This window comes from Bos grunniens, chromosome X (assembly GCF_055505025.1).
Source record: "Bos grunniens cultivar Pamir isolate PY7600 chromosome X, Bosgru_T2T1.0, whole genome shotgun sequence".
Classification (NCBI taxonomy): Eukaryota; Metazoa; Chordata; class Mammalia; order Artiodactyla; family Bovidae; genus Bos; species Bos grunniens.
In genome coordinates, this window is record NC_141194.1 from 14,272,245 (window position 1) to 14,288,981 (window position 16,737).

At 37.1% G+C, this 16,737-nt stretch overlaps 1 protein-coding gene and 1 pseudogene across 7 annotated transcripts in view; both read left to right on the forward strand.

Moving 5' to 3' along the window:
• Positions 1-16,737, forward strand: part of CDKL5 (cyclin dependent kinase like 5) — a 179,463-nt gene that overhangs the window by 76,448 nt on the left and 86,278 nt on the right. The gene's annotated exons all lie outside the window — the stretch shown is intronic.
• LOC147339826 (gap junction alpha-1 protein-like) lies at positions 10,453-11,484 on the forward strand (annotated as a pseudogene).

The window sequence follows — 16,737 nt, forward strand, 5'->3', positions numbered from 1 at the left end:
GAGTCTGAATGAACTCCAGGAGTTGGTGATGGACAGGGAGGCCTGGCGTGCTAGGATTCATGGGGTCGCAAAGAGTCGGACACGACTGAGCAACTGAACTGAACTGAATGATTAGTGATGTTGGACATCTTTTCATGTGCTCTTGGCTATTTGTAAGTCTTTGGAGAAATGTCAAGTCCTTGGCCCATTTTTGATTAGGTTATTTCAACCATTTGTTGAAAGGACTTCTGTCTGCATTGGATTGTCACTGCTTATTTATCAAAGATCGGCTGTGTTTGAGTTGAGTCTGTTTTTGGGATCTGTGTTTTGTTTCATTGATCTATCTATATGTCTGTTCTTCACCAATATTATACTCTCTTGATTTACTGCAGCTTTACAGTAAGTCTTAAAGTCAGGTAGTGTCAGTCTTTCAATTTTGTCGTTCTTTTTCAATATTGTATTGGTTATGCCAGGTCTTTTTCCTTTCTGTATTATCTTTTAAATCAGTTTGTTGATATCCACAAAATAGCTTGCTTGGATTGGGGTCACATTAAATCTGTAGATTGAGTTGAGAATTGACATCTTAACAATATTGTGTCTTCTAATCAGTGAGTACAGAATATCTCTGCATTTTTCTCATTTTAATTTTTCAACAGTTATTTAGTTTTTTACATGCATATCTTATAATTGTTTGGTTAGCTTTATTGCTAAGTATTTTTTCTTTTGGTGATGATATAGATGGTATTGTTTTTAATTTTTTAAAAAACATTATTTATTTTTGGCTGTGCTAGGTTTTTGCTGCATTCAAGCTTTCTCTAGTTGTGATAAGCAGGGGCTACCCTTTGTTATGGTGCACAGGCTTCTCATTGCGGTGGTTTCTCTTGTTGGGAGCACAGGCTCTAGGCTCGAGAGCTCATTAATTGTGGCTTGCGGACCCTAGAGTGTGTACTCTGTTGGTGTGGTGCATGGGCTTTAGTTGCCCATGGCATGTGGAATCTTCCTGGGCCAGGGATCAAACTTGTGTCCCCTGCATTAGCCGGCACATTCTTATCCACTATACCACCAAGGAAGTCCTGTTTTTAATTTTTAAATTCCAGTTCATTGCTGCTGCTGCTGCTGCTGCTGCTGCTAAGTCACTTCAGTCGTGCCTGACTCTGTGTGACCCCATAGACAGCAGCCCACCAGGCTCCGCCGTCCCTGGAATTCTCCAGGCAAGAACACTGGAGTGGGTTGCCATTTCCTTCTCCAATGCGTGAAAGTGAAGTCGCAAGTCCGACCCTGAGTGACCCCATGGACTGCAGCCTTCCAGGCTCCTCCATCCATGGGATTTTCCAGGCAAGAGTACTGGAGTGGGGTGCCATTGCCTTCTCCGCAGTTCATTGCTAGTATATAGGAAAGCAGTTGACTTTGTATATTAGCTTTGTATCATATTAACTTGCTAGAATTGCTTATTAGTTTCAGCGGGTTTTTTTTTGGGGGGGGGCAGGTAGATTCTTTGGGATTTTCTTCATAATCAGTCATGTCATCTGCAAACAAAATAGTTTTATTTCTTCTTTCCCAATCTGTATACCTTTTTTTTCCTTTACTTGTTTTGTATTAGTTATGAATTCCAGTACAATGTTTAATACAAATGATGAGAAGAGACATTCTTGTCTTTTTCTGAGCTTAGTGGGAAGGCATGCAGTTTTTCACCATTAAATATGATGTTTTTAGCTTGTAGGTTTGTTTTAGATGTCATTTATCAAGTTGAGGAAGTTCTCTCTAAGGTTGCTAAGAGTATTTATCATGAATGGGTTTTGTCAAATGCTTTTCTACATCACTTGATATAATCATGTGGTTTTACTTTCATCTGTTGATTATGAATTAATTTTAGGATGTTGAACCAGCCTTGCACATCTGAGATAAATCCCACTTGGTTGAGATATGTATTTCTTTTTGTACATTGCTGAATTTGATTTGATACTGTTGGTTGCAGATTTCTGTGTCTAGTCCATGTGGGTGAAAGTGAAAGTTGCTCAGTCCTGTCCGACTCTTTGCAACCCCATGGACTATACAGTCCATGGAATTCTCCAGGCCAGAATACTGGAGTGGGTAGCTGTTCCCTTCTCCAAGGGGTCTTCCCAACCCAGGGATCGAACCCAGGTCTCCCACACTGCAGGCAGATTCTTTACCAGCTGAGCCACAAGAGAAGCCACTAGTTCATATAATTTGCCCTTTAATGTCTTTATCTGGTTTCAGGATTGGTAATACCCTAATGTGGCCTCATAGAGTTCTCATTGAAGTATTTTTCTACTTTTATTTCTGGAAGAGATTGTAGAGAATTTCTTCCTTTCATAGATATAGGCCTATTCACATCATCTATTAATTTTCCTTGTATAAATGTTGATTGTTTTTTTCAAGGAATTAGTTCACTTATCTAAGTTATCAAGTATGTAGGCGTAGATTTGTTTATAATATTCCTTTATTATCCTTTTAATATCCATGTGATTTGTAATGATGACTCTTCTTTCATTTCTGTTATTAATAATTTGTGTCTTCTCTCTCTTTTTTCTTGGTTATCTTGTCAAAGGTTTATCAATTTTATCAGTTTTTTCAAAGAACCATCTATTGTCTCCACTCGTTTTTCACTGTTGAGTTCCTGTTTTCAATTTTGATTACTGCTATAATTTTTACTGTTCTACTCTCTTATCCATTTGCTTTAGTCTTAAGTTGTCCTTCTTTGCCTTATTTCCTAAGGTAGAAGCGTAGGTTATCAATTTTAAGCCTGTTTTCTTTTAGAATATATGTATACAATACTATAAACTTTTCTCTAAGGCCTGCTTTTGCTGCATTATATAGATTTTGATTTCGATTTTCATTTAGTTAAAAATATTTTTAAAATCCTCTTTAGATTTCTTCTTTGACCTATGTATATTTAGAAGTGTATTGTTTAATAGTTAAATATTTTGAGATTTTCCAGCTATCTTTTTGTTACTGATTTCTAGTTTTTTTCCATTGTGCTGTGAGAATATACTCTGTATGATTTTTATTCTTTGAATTTTGTGAAGTTGTGTTTTGTGGTGCAGAATTTGGTCTATATTGATGAATATTCTGTGTGACTTGAGAATAATATGTATTCTGCTATTGTTGGATGAAGTGTTACATAAATAGCAGGTAGATCTGGTTGATTGATGGTACTATTCAATTCACCTATCTTTATTCGTTTTTTTTCTTTTTTTTTTTGCCTGCTGGATCTGTCAGTTACCTAATGGGGGTGTTGAAGTATCCAACTATAATAGTGGATTTGTTTATTTCTCTTTGCAGTTCTGTCTTTTGCCTCATATATTTTGATGCTTGTTTGGTGCATACATATTAAGGATTGTTGTGCCTTCTTGGAGAGTGTATCATTTTCTAATGCCCCTCTTTATCCTGTTAATTTTTCTTTTTCTAAAGTCTTTGTCTAAAACTGATATAGCTACTTCAGCTTTCTTTTGATTAATATTACAATAACAGGGTATATCTTTCTTCATCCTTTTGCTTTTAATCTAGATGTATCTTTATATTTAATGTGAGTTTTAAAAATCTATTCTGACAGTCTCTTTTAATTGGTGTATTTTGGCCATTCACATTTAAAGTGAGATATATATATATATATATACACACTTGGATTAATATGAATCATGTTTATTACTTTTCTATTTGTTATACTCCTTTTTCTAAAATCAATAATTGGTCCCCTTTTTCTGCCTTCCCTGATTTCAGTTGACCATTTTGTATGATTCTATTTTATTTCCTCTCAGCATATCCAGTATATTTCTTTTTAGAAGGGTTTTTAGTTGTTGCTCTAGAGTTAACAGTGTATATTTACAACTTGTCTAAGTCTACTGTCAGATAACTGTTATCTGCTTTTCAGATAGTAGAGGTACCTTTCATTTTACATATCCATTTGCTATAATCAGCAAATACGCTATTACTGTTATTAGAGGAGTAGGAAATGGCTGCCCACTCCAGTATTCTTGCCTGGAGAATCCCACGGACAGAGGAGCCTGGTGGACTACTGTCCATGGCGTTGAAAAGAGTCGGATACGACTGAGCTCGCACACACAGTGTTACTTAGAACAAGTATCTATTAAGAATAAGAAAAATAGATTTTTTTAACTTCATTTATGCCTTCTTCAATGATTTCTTTCCTTCTTTGTGTGGATCTGACTTTCTGATCTATGTCGTTTTCTTTCTCTAAAGAACTTTTAAAAACAGTCTCTACTAGGCAGGTCCACTAGTGACAAATTCCCTCAGTTTTTGTTTATCTGAGAAAGTATTTCTCCTTCACTTTTGAAGGAGAATATCACTGAATGCTTTCCAGATTTGTTTATTTTTTTTCTTTCACCACTAAATATTTCATTTTCTGGCTTCTGAGAAGTCAAATGTACTTCTTGTTTTCTATAAGTAAGGTATTTTTCCCCCCTCTGACTTCTTTCATAATTTTCTCTTTGCATTTGATTTTCTGTAGTTTGAATACAGTATGTTTAGGTGTAGAGTTTTCAGGTATTTATCTTACTTGGTGTGCTCCGAGCTTCTTGGATGTATCATTTGGTGTCTTTTATTTGGAAGACATTGATTTTGGAAGATTCTCAGCAGTTATTCCTTCAAATAGTTCTTCTCTTTTGTCTCCTTCTTCTTCTGGTATTTCAGTGACACCTTTTGTAATTGTCACATAGTTCTTGGATATTCTTTTCTCCTTTTAAAAATTCTTTTTTCTGTTTGCATTTTAGTTTGGGAAATTTCTCTGACATATCTTTAAACTCACTGATTGCTTCCTTGGCCATGTCCAGTCTACTGATGAGTCCATTAAAAGTATTATTCATTTTTGTTTTTGATTGTTAGCATTTCCTTTTAATTCTTCCTTAAAGTTGTATATTCTTACATTAGTCATCTGTTCTTGCATGTTGTCTCCCTTTTCTATTCGAGTGCTTTGATAGTAATGATAGTTGTTATCTGAAATTATTCCCCAAATCTGTGACCAGTCTAAGTCTTGTTCTGATGCTTAATCTCCTCAGTGTTTTCCCTTGCCTTCTAGCATACTTTTTACTGTTTTTTAAAAGCCAGGTAGGACACATTGGATAATAGAAACAGAGGTAAATACGCCTGTAATGTAAGGTTTCATGTTAATTTGGGTAGGAGTTAGACCGTGTTTAATGTTAAATGTGTATATGCCAGAGGCTTCAGTTTCCTCTCGGAGAAGGCAGTGGCACCCCACTCCAGTACTCTTGCCTGGAGAATCCCGTGGACGGAGGAGCCTGTTAGGCTGCAGTCCATGGGGTTGCGAAGAGTCAGACACGACTGAGCAACTTCCCTTTCCCTTTCAGTTTCTTCTAGTTTCTTTATTTTTAAACTATTTCTCCCCCATTATCTCAGGGTTTCTCTAAGAAGTCCTTTTTAAATAGAATCTGTTTCTTGCAACTCTTTCTGTTGTAATCTGTTGTTATTGTGGCACTTTGGTGACATGGTGGTAGAATGTGGGGAAGGGGAAGTGTTTTATGATGTTAGAACCAAATGTTAGTCTTTTGGTGGGCCTGAGCCCTGGACTGCAACCTTCTTCCTTTTTAGGTGAAACAAGGCTAGAGGTATGCAGATGACACCACCCTTATGGCAGAAAGTGAAGAAGAACTAAAGAGCCTCTTGATGAAAGTGAAAGAGGAGAGTGAAAAAGTTGGCTTAAAGCTCAACATTCAGAAAACGAAGATCATGGCATCTGGTCCCATCACTTCATGGCAAATAGTTGGGGAAACAGTGGAAACAGTGTTGACTTTATTTTTTTGGGCTCCAAAATCACTGCAGATGGTGATTGCAGCCATGAAATTAAAAGACACTTACTCCGTGGAAGGAAAGTTATGATCAACCTAGCAGCATATTAAAAAGCAGAGACATTACTTTGCCAACAAAGGTCCATCTAGTCAAGGTTATGGTTTTTCCAGTGGTCATGTATGGATGTGAGAGTTGGACTGTAAAGAAAGCTGAGCGCTGAAGAATTGATGCTTTGAAACTATGGTGTTGGAAAAGACTCTTGAGGGTCCCTTGGACTGCAAGGAGATCCAACCAGTCCATCCTAAAGGAGATCAGTCCTGGGTGTTCATTGGAAGGACTGATGTTGAAGGTGAAACTCCAGTACTTTGGCCACCTAATGTGGAGAGCTGACTCATTTGAAAAGACCCTGATGCTGGGAAAGATTGAGGGCAGGAGGAGAAGGGGATGAGGGAGGATGAGATGGTTGGATGGCATCACCAACTCAATGGACATGAGTTTGGGTGAACTCCAGGAGTTGATGATGTATGGGGAGGCCTGGCATGCTACAGTCCATGGGGTCACAAACAGTGGGACACGACTGAGCGACTGAATTGAACTGAGGCTAGAGGAGTCTGTATTTGGCTAATTCCCCCTCTCCCAGGACAGTATAAAAGGCTTGGGTAAATTTTCCCTTGGAATATTGGCCTTTGTTAAGGAGAACCTTCTAGGCTTATTTCAAAACTGTTACCTTTCCCATGGGCGCATTTCAAAATGGTTACTTCTCTCTTCCTCTTACCCAAAAGGGGAGGAGATTATTGTTGGATCTTTACACTCAGAACTTGATAAGGTTCCTGGAGGTAAAGCCATTAGAATATAGAGGCTTTCCTAAGATTGGGCCTCCAAGAGTTCTCATGCATAATCTTTTGTCAAAATTACAATTAAAATTTTCTTACTAGTGTATTACTCCAACACCTTCTGTTCCAGGTAAACTGATCTTGGATGTGATTCTCTGCATTTGCCTGTCTCTCCAGATTTCAGTAGTTCAGTTTGCCCTGTGTCCTCAATTCTCTGATAAGTCTAATAAAAGCTGTTGATTGGCAGTTTATTTGGATTTTTTCTTGTCGTAAGGATAGGGCTGACAGTACCCAAGCACTTTATGTATTGGAGCTAAAACCTAAAGTTTTATATTTGTATTTTCAAATTGGAAACACGTCGTCCAGTTTTAAAATAATGTTCAACAAGAGGCTTTTAACTTCCGTATGAGCCATTTGCTTAGCTAGATGACTCATTCTCAGTTATTTTCATCCCTTTGAATCTCTGATCTGTGTATTTTATTTTAAAAGTGCTTAGTAAGAACTTTTTCAGAGCCAAAGATTTGTAAAAATTAAGAACTTCATGTCGTTCTAGAAAATTGCCAATAACTTCATCCTAAATTAACTAGAATTTTTTATTTTTTGCACCCGCTCCCACCCCAGCACTGTTTTTTGTATTATAAGATACCTTCTATAAACCATGCTAAAGTAGTTTCAGGGATTATTTTCTTTAACCTTCATTTGTTGTTTCTTTACCCCACTTGTTTTTGAAGAAGTAACTCAGTTTTTAAAAGCATTTTGAAATCTTTGGGACTAAGTATTGGTTAAATTTGAAAAACTAATGAGAATAAATGACCAACTTTTATGCTGTGAATGGTCTATTTTCAATTAACCTTGAAGAATGTATTAATTATGTATACATCTTGGTGATTTTAACTTAATAGGATTACTTCCAGAGTCTGCCTGATAGAGGACAGTTTGGCTAAAATGTATTATTTAAGCAACTGAGAAAGCACTGGGTGTGCTTTTAAATCTTATAATTTGATTACTTGCTAAAAAATTACATTTTGGGAGGCTTCAGTTCTTATCCTTGGAGAACAGTTGTAACCAACTTTGAGTGGTTGACATTGTAAAATGCATTAACCTTGCGCCCCTTCTTAGGTTTCATTTTAAGTTTTATTTTTCTCACTGAATGTACTGTGAGGAACAGCTGTTAAACCAAGAAACAAGTAAACTGCATGGTATTTAAGATTGCTCATTAATTGGCAGATTCATATTATGTTTACTTTAAGAAATATTTTCCTCTTAATTTTCCTAATTGTTTGAAATGAACATTTACCTTTGGGAATAATTTTTTAATTATTTAATTTTTTAAAGAGGGAGAATTAAAATATAAATATTATGAATGTTATGTTAATATACTAAATAAGTTCAGTTCAGTCACTCAGTCATGTCCGACTTTTTGTGACCCCATGGACTGCAGCATGCCAGGCCTCCCTGTCCATCACCAACTCCCAGAGCTTGCTCAAACTCATGTCCATTGAGTCGGTAATGCCATCCAACAATCTCATCCTCCATCATCCCCTTCTTCTCCAGCCTTCAGTCTTTCCCAGCATCAAGGTCTTTTCAAATGAGTCAGCTCTTCGCATCAGGTGGCCAAAGTATTGGAATTTCAGCTTCAACATCAGTCCTTCCACTGAATATTCAGGACTGATTTGCTCAAGGATTGACTGGTTGGATTTCCTTGTAGTCCAAGGGACTCTCAAGAGTCTTCTCCAACATTATAGTTCAAAAGCATCAATTCTCCAGCACTCAGCTTTCTTTGTAGTCCAACTCTCACATCCATACACGACTACTGGAAAAACCATAGCCTTGACTAGACGGACCTTTGTTGGCAAAGTAATGTCTCTGCTTTTTAATATGCTGTCTAGGTTGGTCATAACTGTCCTTCCAAGGAGCAAGCATCTTTTAATTTCATGGCTGCAGTCACCATCTGCAGTGATTTTGGAGCCCAAAAATAAAGTTTGTTTTTAAAATGATGAGGCAGTGCTATATTGAAATAATTTGGTTGAAAATAGTTATATTTCCTATGTGATAATCAGTTAGCTGTGGTCCTTCATTTTAAGGTAAGATCTGTTTGTTTGGCATGTTCTGTATTAGAGGCAAAAACTTCTCCCTAGGCTTTTTCCTCAGAGACATTACTTATAAAGAAAGAGGGCTGTCAGGAGGAAGTGGAGAAAGAATAGAAGGGCTTCAGTAGTGGCTCGGCAGGTGTATGTTGTGTCCCATGCAGGTTCCACCTACTCACAGCACTTTGTTGGATGGTATCAGAATTGCTGCTCTTGAAATTTTTTTAAAAGCTCTTGATATATTAAAACCCTATCTTAGAAGAAACCAGGAAGAATGAACACAGTGTCAGTATTGTAGTCTTTACAAAAAAGCTTCCACGTGCTAACAATTGAAAGGAAGATAATGGTACACATTCAGCAGATAAGTATTTAAATTGAGGCCCCTGTTGGCGAAGACCTGACTTCGGCCCAGATGAGGAGAGAGTAGCAGCTCCCCTTTTTGGTTCTGATCTTGCTGGTCTACTCTCTGCTGACTGGAATGGCACCTATCCTTGTAAAATGCCCCTTTATGTACCACAGCATTCAGGACCACAGCACTGGTACAGATTGCCTTCACCTCTCCAGAGACTCTCAGGATCAGACCCATGATTCCTGACATCTTTTGACACCAGCAAAATTCACTGGTCATCCATTACCCAGAACCCTTGTCTCTGTACTGATTTGTATATCCCTCAATCGCATCCTGTTTCCTCCCTCAACTCTCCCCCAGTCCCCTAGAGCTCCCCCAACTGCCATTACTACTGTCTCTGATGGCCTCACAGTGTGATTTGACTTTCTGCCTCTGGGATTCTCTGCTGATGCCTGAGGTAGCCTCCTTTGTCATATTCTGCCACCTCTGTCTACTACCTGGTAACCATACTGCCTGCCTTTGAGCTCCTTGAGTACAGTGAGTCCTTCCCTCTTCAAATTTTAGCTCATGCTGCTTCTTCACACACAGCAGTTTTTCCAGTCTTTGCTTGGCTGACTGTATACATTCTGATCTGGATTTTGTTCTGCTAATCTCTGTCAGTGCCTGTTTGTTTCCTCTTGACACTTACTTAAATTTGCACTTGTATATTCATTTACTAAGCCTTTTTCATTGATTCTAAGTATACATTCCCCCCCCCCCCCAATTCTGAAATTAGGGCACATCTTACCTTGGATGCCCTGATTGCTTCCTGAATGGTAAATAAAATAATGATTTATCTTACAGTCAATTAATTGTGATAATCAATAAAATACTGTGCTTTTGCTGATCTGTTCTCCCTAGTTGATTGTGAGCTCTGAAGGACTCATAGTAGAAACCAGTACCCATTATCATACGTGACACCTACTAGGCACTCATAAATAATGCTGGGATGAATATCATTATCTGGAGACGATGGCCCGATACATCTGAAAATGAATCAGCCAATATATGCCTGTAAATTTTTAATTCAGTTTTTGTGCTTGAGTTTTAATCTTTGAAGATTACCTTATTCTGGAATTGGAGATATTTAAATGTGTCTATTTTGTTCCCCTGTTTATGTAACTTGTCACATTATTGATATATGTACATTCTTATTTAAGAATATTTACTCACCATGTATAGAAAATGAATCCACATTAGTTTTTATCAGGTATCAGCAATTGCCTTTCGTTAGGTGAAAGAATGAGGAAGGTACCAAAGAGTAGCAGACTTGTAAGCTTTAGACAGTTCTGAGTGCTTTTTCATTTTACTTCATCCTCTAAGGAGTGCAGTCTTGGCATACCTACTTCGCTTTTAAGGGAAAGAACAGCGAACAGGCAGCATGAGTTACTAGAGTGCTTTAGGCCAACTCCTTGACAGGGTTCACAGCTAGAGGGAAGGTATGGCTCTCAGTCCTTTGCTTTTTCAGAATCCTGCTACTGGAAACAGCAGTTGAGTCAGCCTGACATAATAAGTAGTTTGCCTTTAGTTGTAATGTTGGGCAACCTGGTTATGAAAATGTCTGCTATGATAAGTCCTTCTCAGTCTCTCACATGCACTTCTGAGGCCCGCAGATCATATTTGCATCTGTCCCCACACTCTTGTACCTAGTCCATGTGTCCTGTGTGATGCAAAAGGAGGACAAGTTGAATAAGAAAGAGGAGAAACTCAAAGTTGCCCAAACCAATGGTGCCATTGTAGAGATGCCCTAAGAGGAAATTGAAATCAGGAAGTTCAAGTATGGCCTTGAAGAACACGGCAAGGTGAAAATGGTGGGAGTGGAGGCTTGCTGTAAACCTATACCATCTGCATCTTCTTCAAGTCTGTCTTTGAGGTGCCTTTCCTGCTGATCCAGTGGTACATCTAGGGATTCAGCCTGAATGCGGTTTACACTTGCAAACGAGACCCCTGCTGCATCAGGTGGATTGCTTCCTCTCTTGCCCCACAGAGAAAAACATCTTCATCTACTTCATGCTGCTGGTTTCCTTGATGTCTCTTGCCTTGAATATCATTGATCTTTTCTCTGTCTTACTCAAGAGCGTTACAAACCATTTGAAGGATCCAGAGAGTGAGCCTTTCATCTGGTCTGCCAAGCCCCTCCAGTGGCTCCTCATCAACTATTCCTCTTTCCACCATGTTTCCTCACAGGCACGAACTGGTTCCCAGAGACAAAAACAGTTTTCTGCCACAGTTACAGCAGACAAGGAAGTGAGCAAAACCTTGCTAATTACAGCGCATAGCAAGTTTGAATGGGACTGTCTCTAACATACATAAACTTCTGATTTCCCTGATAACAAGCATAACTCCAAAAAATATCTAGCTACTGGCCACTGGCCATTGTAGACAAGCAGCCATTCTGCAGAGCTAGCAGACACGCCAGCAGCAGTATAAATTACCTAGAGATCTAGACAGGTGGTTGGAAGCATTACAGTTCTGCTCACTTGTTAAAGAAAAGGAAGGTGCAATAGACTGTGTACTTTTGTTTCAGTGGAGGTGGTACTCAGTGACCTCATTGACAAATCTTAGCAGATACAAAGGCATTAGACTAGTTCTTTCGAGATGCTGGGGATAGGAGGATGGAGAGAAGGGAATTAACAGAGGTACATGTTGGTATTTAAAGTCATTGACTCAAAGAACTTACATTTTTATAAGTAAAAGTTGTACTAGGTGATGCATAAGTAAGGCCTTTTTCTCCCCATATTCCCCTAGAATGGTTCAGTGTATGTGAAACTGATAGATATTTGCCACGTATTGGTATAAACAGATGCAGTATAAACTCATGAACATAGATTTTAAAATAATGCAACACAGGGTTCAAATTTGAGCTTTTCTCATGGATTTTTTTTGTTAAGGGTCAAAATGATATTTACATTACATAATTTCTACCATAAAAGTAAAGCACTATTTTTCCTTTACCCCCCAACCCACAGTGTATCCTATTATAGATACTAGTTCTGTTTATTATAATGTTTTCTCTTTTGTAGAAAGATGGCACAAATGATTTCCTTTTTCTGAAATGTAATCGTTGATGCTTGAGTGATAGAATTTTAATACTATAAACAGCACTCATTAATGTGAGAAACTTAAAAGAAATGCTTATAGCTGGACTATTAAGTGTTCTTACATGAATTTTGCAATAACTGATAGTTCTTGCCTTCATCCAACTTAATAAACAGTATTTTGGAACTTTGTTGGCAGTCTGTCTTTTGGGGTGACCAGCATTTTTGATATTTGTACTAAGATTTTATTTGGCATCCAAGAGAAGTTGAAAGATGTTTGAGTCTTTTCAGTGTAACTAATTTGTTTGAAATACATACCACTGAAATGCTGCAGTCCATGAGTCGCAAAAAGTCCGACATGACTGAGCAACTGAACCGAACTGATGGATGATTGGTGAAAATGCTGAATTTAATGCATTATTCTTGCATGACAGCTACATAAGAAGTTTTGTACAATGAAAAACCCTAATTTTGTTTAACACTTCACATTGAGCTATTGTCATGTTCAGCTTTACTGCACGCAGTGTAGACCTAGCCCATCATATGTTCTACAGAGTGTTCTTTGTTCAATAAAGTGTTAAGAGAGCAATCTGCATGACTGCTTTCTTTGAGAGCTTCTGGCTGCACTGATCTTTTTGAATTCTTCCTTGGTAAATCTTCATCTAAGCAGAATACGCTGGAACAGATTTTTTGAAATGGAATTGTGGAGACAGTGTTAGAGAAGGTTTTAGTATTTTTTTTTTTTAATTATGTGTAGCAGCATCATACATAAACTTACTACTTTGAGATGTGCAAAAATTTTAGCTTCTTTGTTTTTCTTTTAACTGATTTACTTTTCATCAGAAGCTTCCTCCTACCTGACAGGGCACCAGGGGAAGGCAGAGATGGGGACAACATTAAACTTGCCAATCCATCTGACTGTGTCTTACTCTGATGGTCTCATTTGGAAAACCCATTTGCTTGGTTCAGTCAAGAGTCTTTCAGACTTCTTCGCACAAAACCTTTCTTGAGGAAGAATCACAATTATGTTCTAATGGGGTGTGTGCTTCTGTGGGAGACTGTAAAACTTATGAAACCTTGGAATCAGATTGGACATTGCCACCCTCACTTCCTGTTTCACATTCATTTTCATATATTGCTGACTTGATTTTCTTTAATTTTTTCTCTTGAGATAATTATAGATTCACATACAATTATAAGAAATAAAATAGATTCCATATATCCTTCAACTAATTTCTCCCAATAGTAATATCTTACATAAGTATAGCAGAACATCATAACCAGAAAACCGACATTGATATAATCCATGGATTGTATTAAGATTTCACCAATTTTACTTGCACTATTGTGTATGTGGTGTGTGTGCTTGTGTATACTGTACGTGTAGTTCTATCACTTATGTAGACTCGTGTGGCCACCACAGTCAAGATAGAAGATAGTTTGTTTTTTTTTTAAACCAGGATTCCTTATGCAATCTTTTCATAGACACAGCTACATCCCGACATAGCTATATCCCTCCTTTCCCCTGGAAGGGGATATCCTATAGGTAGATATCTTCTACCTATCCCCTGGCAACCACTAATATGTTCATCTCTATAATTTTGTCATTTCAAGAATGCTATTTAAATGGAATGATATAGTATATAACCTTTTCAGATTGGCCTTTTTCACTCAGCATGACTCCCTTGAGAACCATCCAGATTTTTTGTGTGAACCAATAATTTGTTCTTTTTTATTGCTGAGTAGTATTCCATAGAGTGGAGGTATCATGGTTTATTAACCTATTGAAGGACCTTCAGGTTTTTTCTAGTTTTTGGCTATTACAAATAAAACTGCTATGAAGAGTCATGTATAGGTTTTTTTGTGAACATGAGCTTTCATTTCCCTGGAATAAATGCTGAAAAGTATAATTGCTGAGTTATATGCTAAATGGGTGTATAGTTTTGTGAGAAACTACTGGTGTACTCTTTTTTCCAGAGTGTTTCTCTTCCCATCAGCAATGTATGACTGATCTCATTCTCCATGTGCTCACCAACCTTTGGCATTATTACTATTTTTTATTTAGCCATTCTAATAGGTATATAGGTGACATTATTGTAGTTTAAATTTGCATTTCTGTAATGGCTAATCATGTTGAACATCTTTTTATGTGCTTGTTTGACATCTCTATATTCAGTTCAGTTCAGGCACTCAGTCATGTCCGACTCTTTGCGACCCCATGAACCACAGTATGCCAGGCCACCCTGTCCATCACCAACTCCTGGAGTCCACCCAAACCCATGTCCATTGTGTCGGTGATACCATCCAACCATCTCATCCTCTGTCATCCCCTTCTCCTGCCCTCAATCTTTCCCAGCATCAGGGCCTTTTCAAATGAGTCAGCTCTCCGCATCAGGTGGCCAAAGTATTGGAGTTTCAGCTTCAACATCAGTCCCTCCAATGAACACCCAGGACTGATCTGTATATTCTCTTCAGTGAAATATCTGTGTCATTCATCCATTTTCTAGTTGAATTTAAGGAGTTTTTGAAATATATATATATTCTTGATTAAAATCCATGTTGGATATGTTTGAAAATATTTTTTTCCCACCTTGTAGCTTGTCTTTTCATTGCTTAATCAGATCTTTCACAGAGCAGAATGTTTTAATTTTGATGCAGTAATTTAATAATCTTTCCTTTTATAGATTGTATTTTTGGTGGTAAGTCTAAAAACTCTTTGTCTAGTCATTCATCCTAAAGATTTTCTCCTTTGTTTGCTTCTAAAATTTTATAAATTTGCATTTTACATTTAAGTCGATGATCTGTTTTGAGTTAATTTTTATATAGGTTGCTTGAGATGTAGGTTGAGGCTTTTTGTTTTTTGGCCTATGGATGACCAGTTGCTATAGCACTACTTGTTGAACAGTCTCTCCTTCATCCACTGAATTTCTTTTGCAGTCAAATCAGTTGAGCATATTTGTGTGGCTCTATTTCTGGGTTCTCTGAGCTGTCCCATTGATTGAGTGTTTATCCTTCTGCCAGTGTCATGCCGTCTTGACTACTGTTATGTGGCTCTGTAGCAAGCCTCACCGTCAGATATAGTGATTCCTCCCACCTTATTCTGCTTTTTCAAAATTTCATTAGCTATTCCAGGTCATGTGCCTTTCAATTTCTGTTTTAGAATAAGCTTTCCTATATCTATAGAACACTTGCTGGCATTTTGATAGGAATTACTTTAAATTTATATATCCATTTGGGAAGGATTGGCATCTTGTTGAGTCTTATAATACATGAGTAGAGTGTTTCTCTATTTAGGTTCTCTTCAATTCTTTTCATTAACATTTTATAATTTTCAGGATACAGATCCTATAGTTATTTTGTTAGGTTTATATTTTATTTCCTTGGATCAATTGTAAATCTTATGTTGCTTCTAATTTCTGTCTCCACATTTTTGTAGTTTGTATATAGAAATGTGATTAGTTTATCTTGTATTCTACAATCTTGCAAAACTCATAGTTCTAGGAGTTTTTTGGTGGATTCTTGGGATTTTATATGTAGACCATCATGTCATATGTAAATAGTGTCCATTTCATTCCTTTGTTTACACTCTGTTTGCTTTTTATTTCTTTTTCGTGGCTTATTACTCTGATTAGAACTTATAATACTGTGTTAAGTTGCAGTGATTAGAGCAGACATTCTTGTCTTTTTTGCAATCTTAGGGAAAAAGCATTGTCTTTCACCATTAAATATGTTAGCTGTAGAGTTTTGTGGATGATGTTTATCAAGTTAAGGAAATTACCTTCTATTCTTAGCTTGCCCGAGTTTCTTTTTTTTTTTTTTAAGTCATGAATAGATGCTGGATTTTGTCAGATTCTTCTATTATATGATTTTTGTTCTTTACCCTGTTGATATTATTTTCAAATGTTAAATCGGTCTTGAATATCTGAAATAAATCCAACTTGGTCATGGCACATATTTCTTTTCATAAATTGCTGGATTTGATTTGCTAATATTTTGAGTTCATGAACTGTATCAGTCAGTAGTTTTCGTTTTTTGTGTTGTCAGGTTTTGGTATCCATATAGCAGTAACTTCATTAAATGAGTTGGGAAGTGTTTCTTCCTCTTCTAATTTCTGGAAGAGGTTATATAAAATTGATGCTGATTCGACTTTAAATGTTTGGTAAAATTCTTCAGTGAACCCATCAGAGCCTGAAGATTTATTGGAAACTCTAAAATTGTAGATTCACTGTATTTAATAATTATCTGACTATTGTTTATTTCATCTTGGTTAAGTTTTGGTAGCTTGTGATTTTCAAGGAATTGGCCCATTTTTTTTCCCTAAGCTGTCCAATTTATGAGTGTGAAGTGTGTGGTACTTCTTACTATCCTTTTAATGGCTACAGAATTATAGCCATCTCCCGTATTTCATTCCTGATATTGATAATTTTTATCTTCTCTCTTTTTAAAAATCTTGATCAGTCTTGGCAGAGGTTAATCAACTTTACCAATTTCGGGGGGAAACAGATTTTACTTCATTGATTTCTTTCCTCAATTATTATTTGAAACGTCATTGATTTCTGATTTTATCTTTATTATTTCCTTCCGTCTTGCTTTGGGTTTCTTTTTCTAGTGTTGAGGTAAGAATTTAG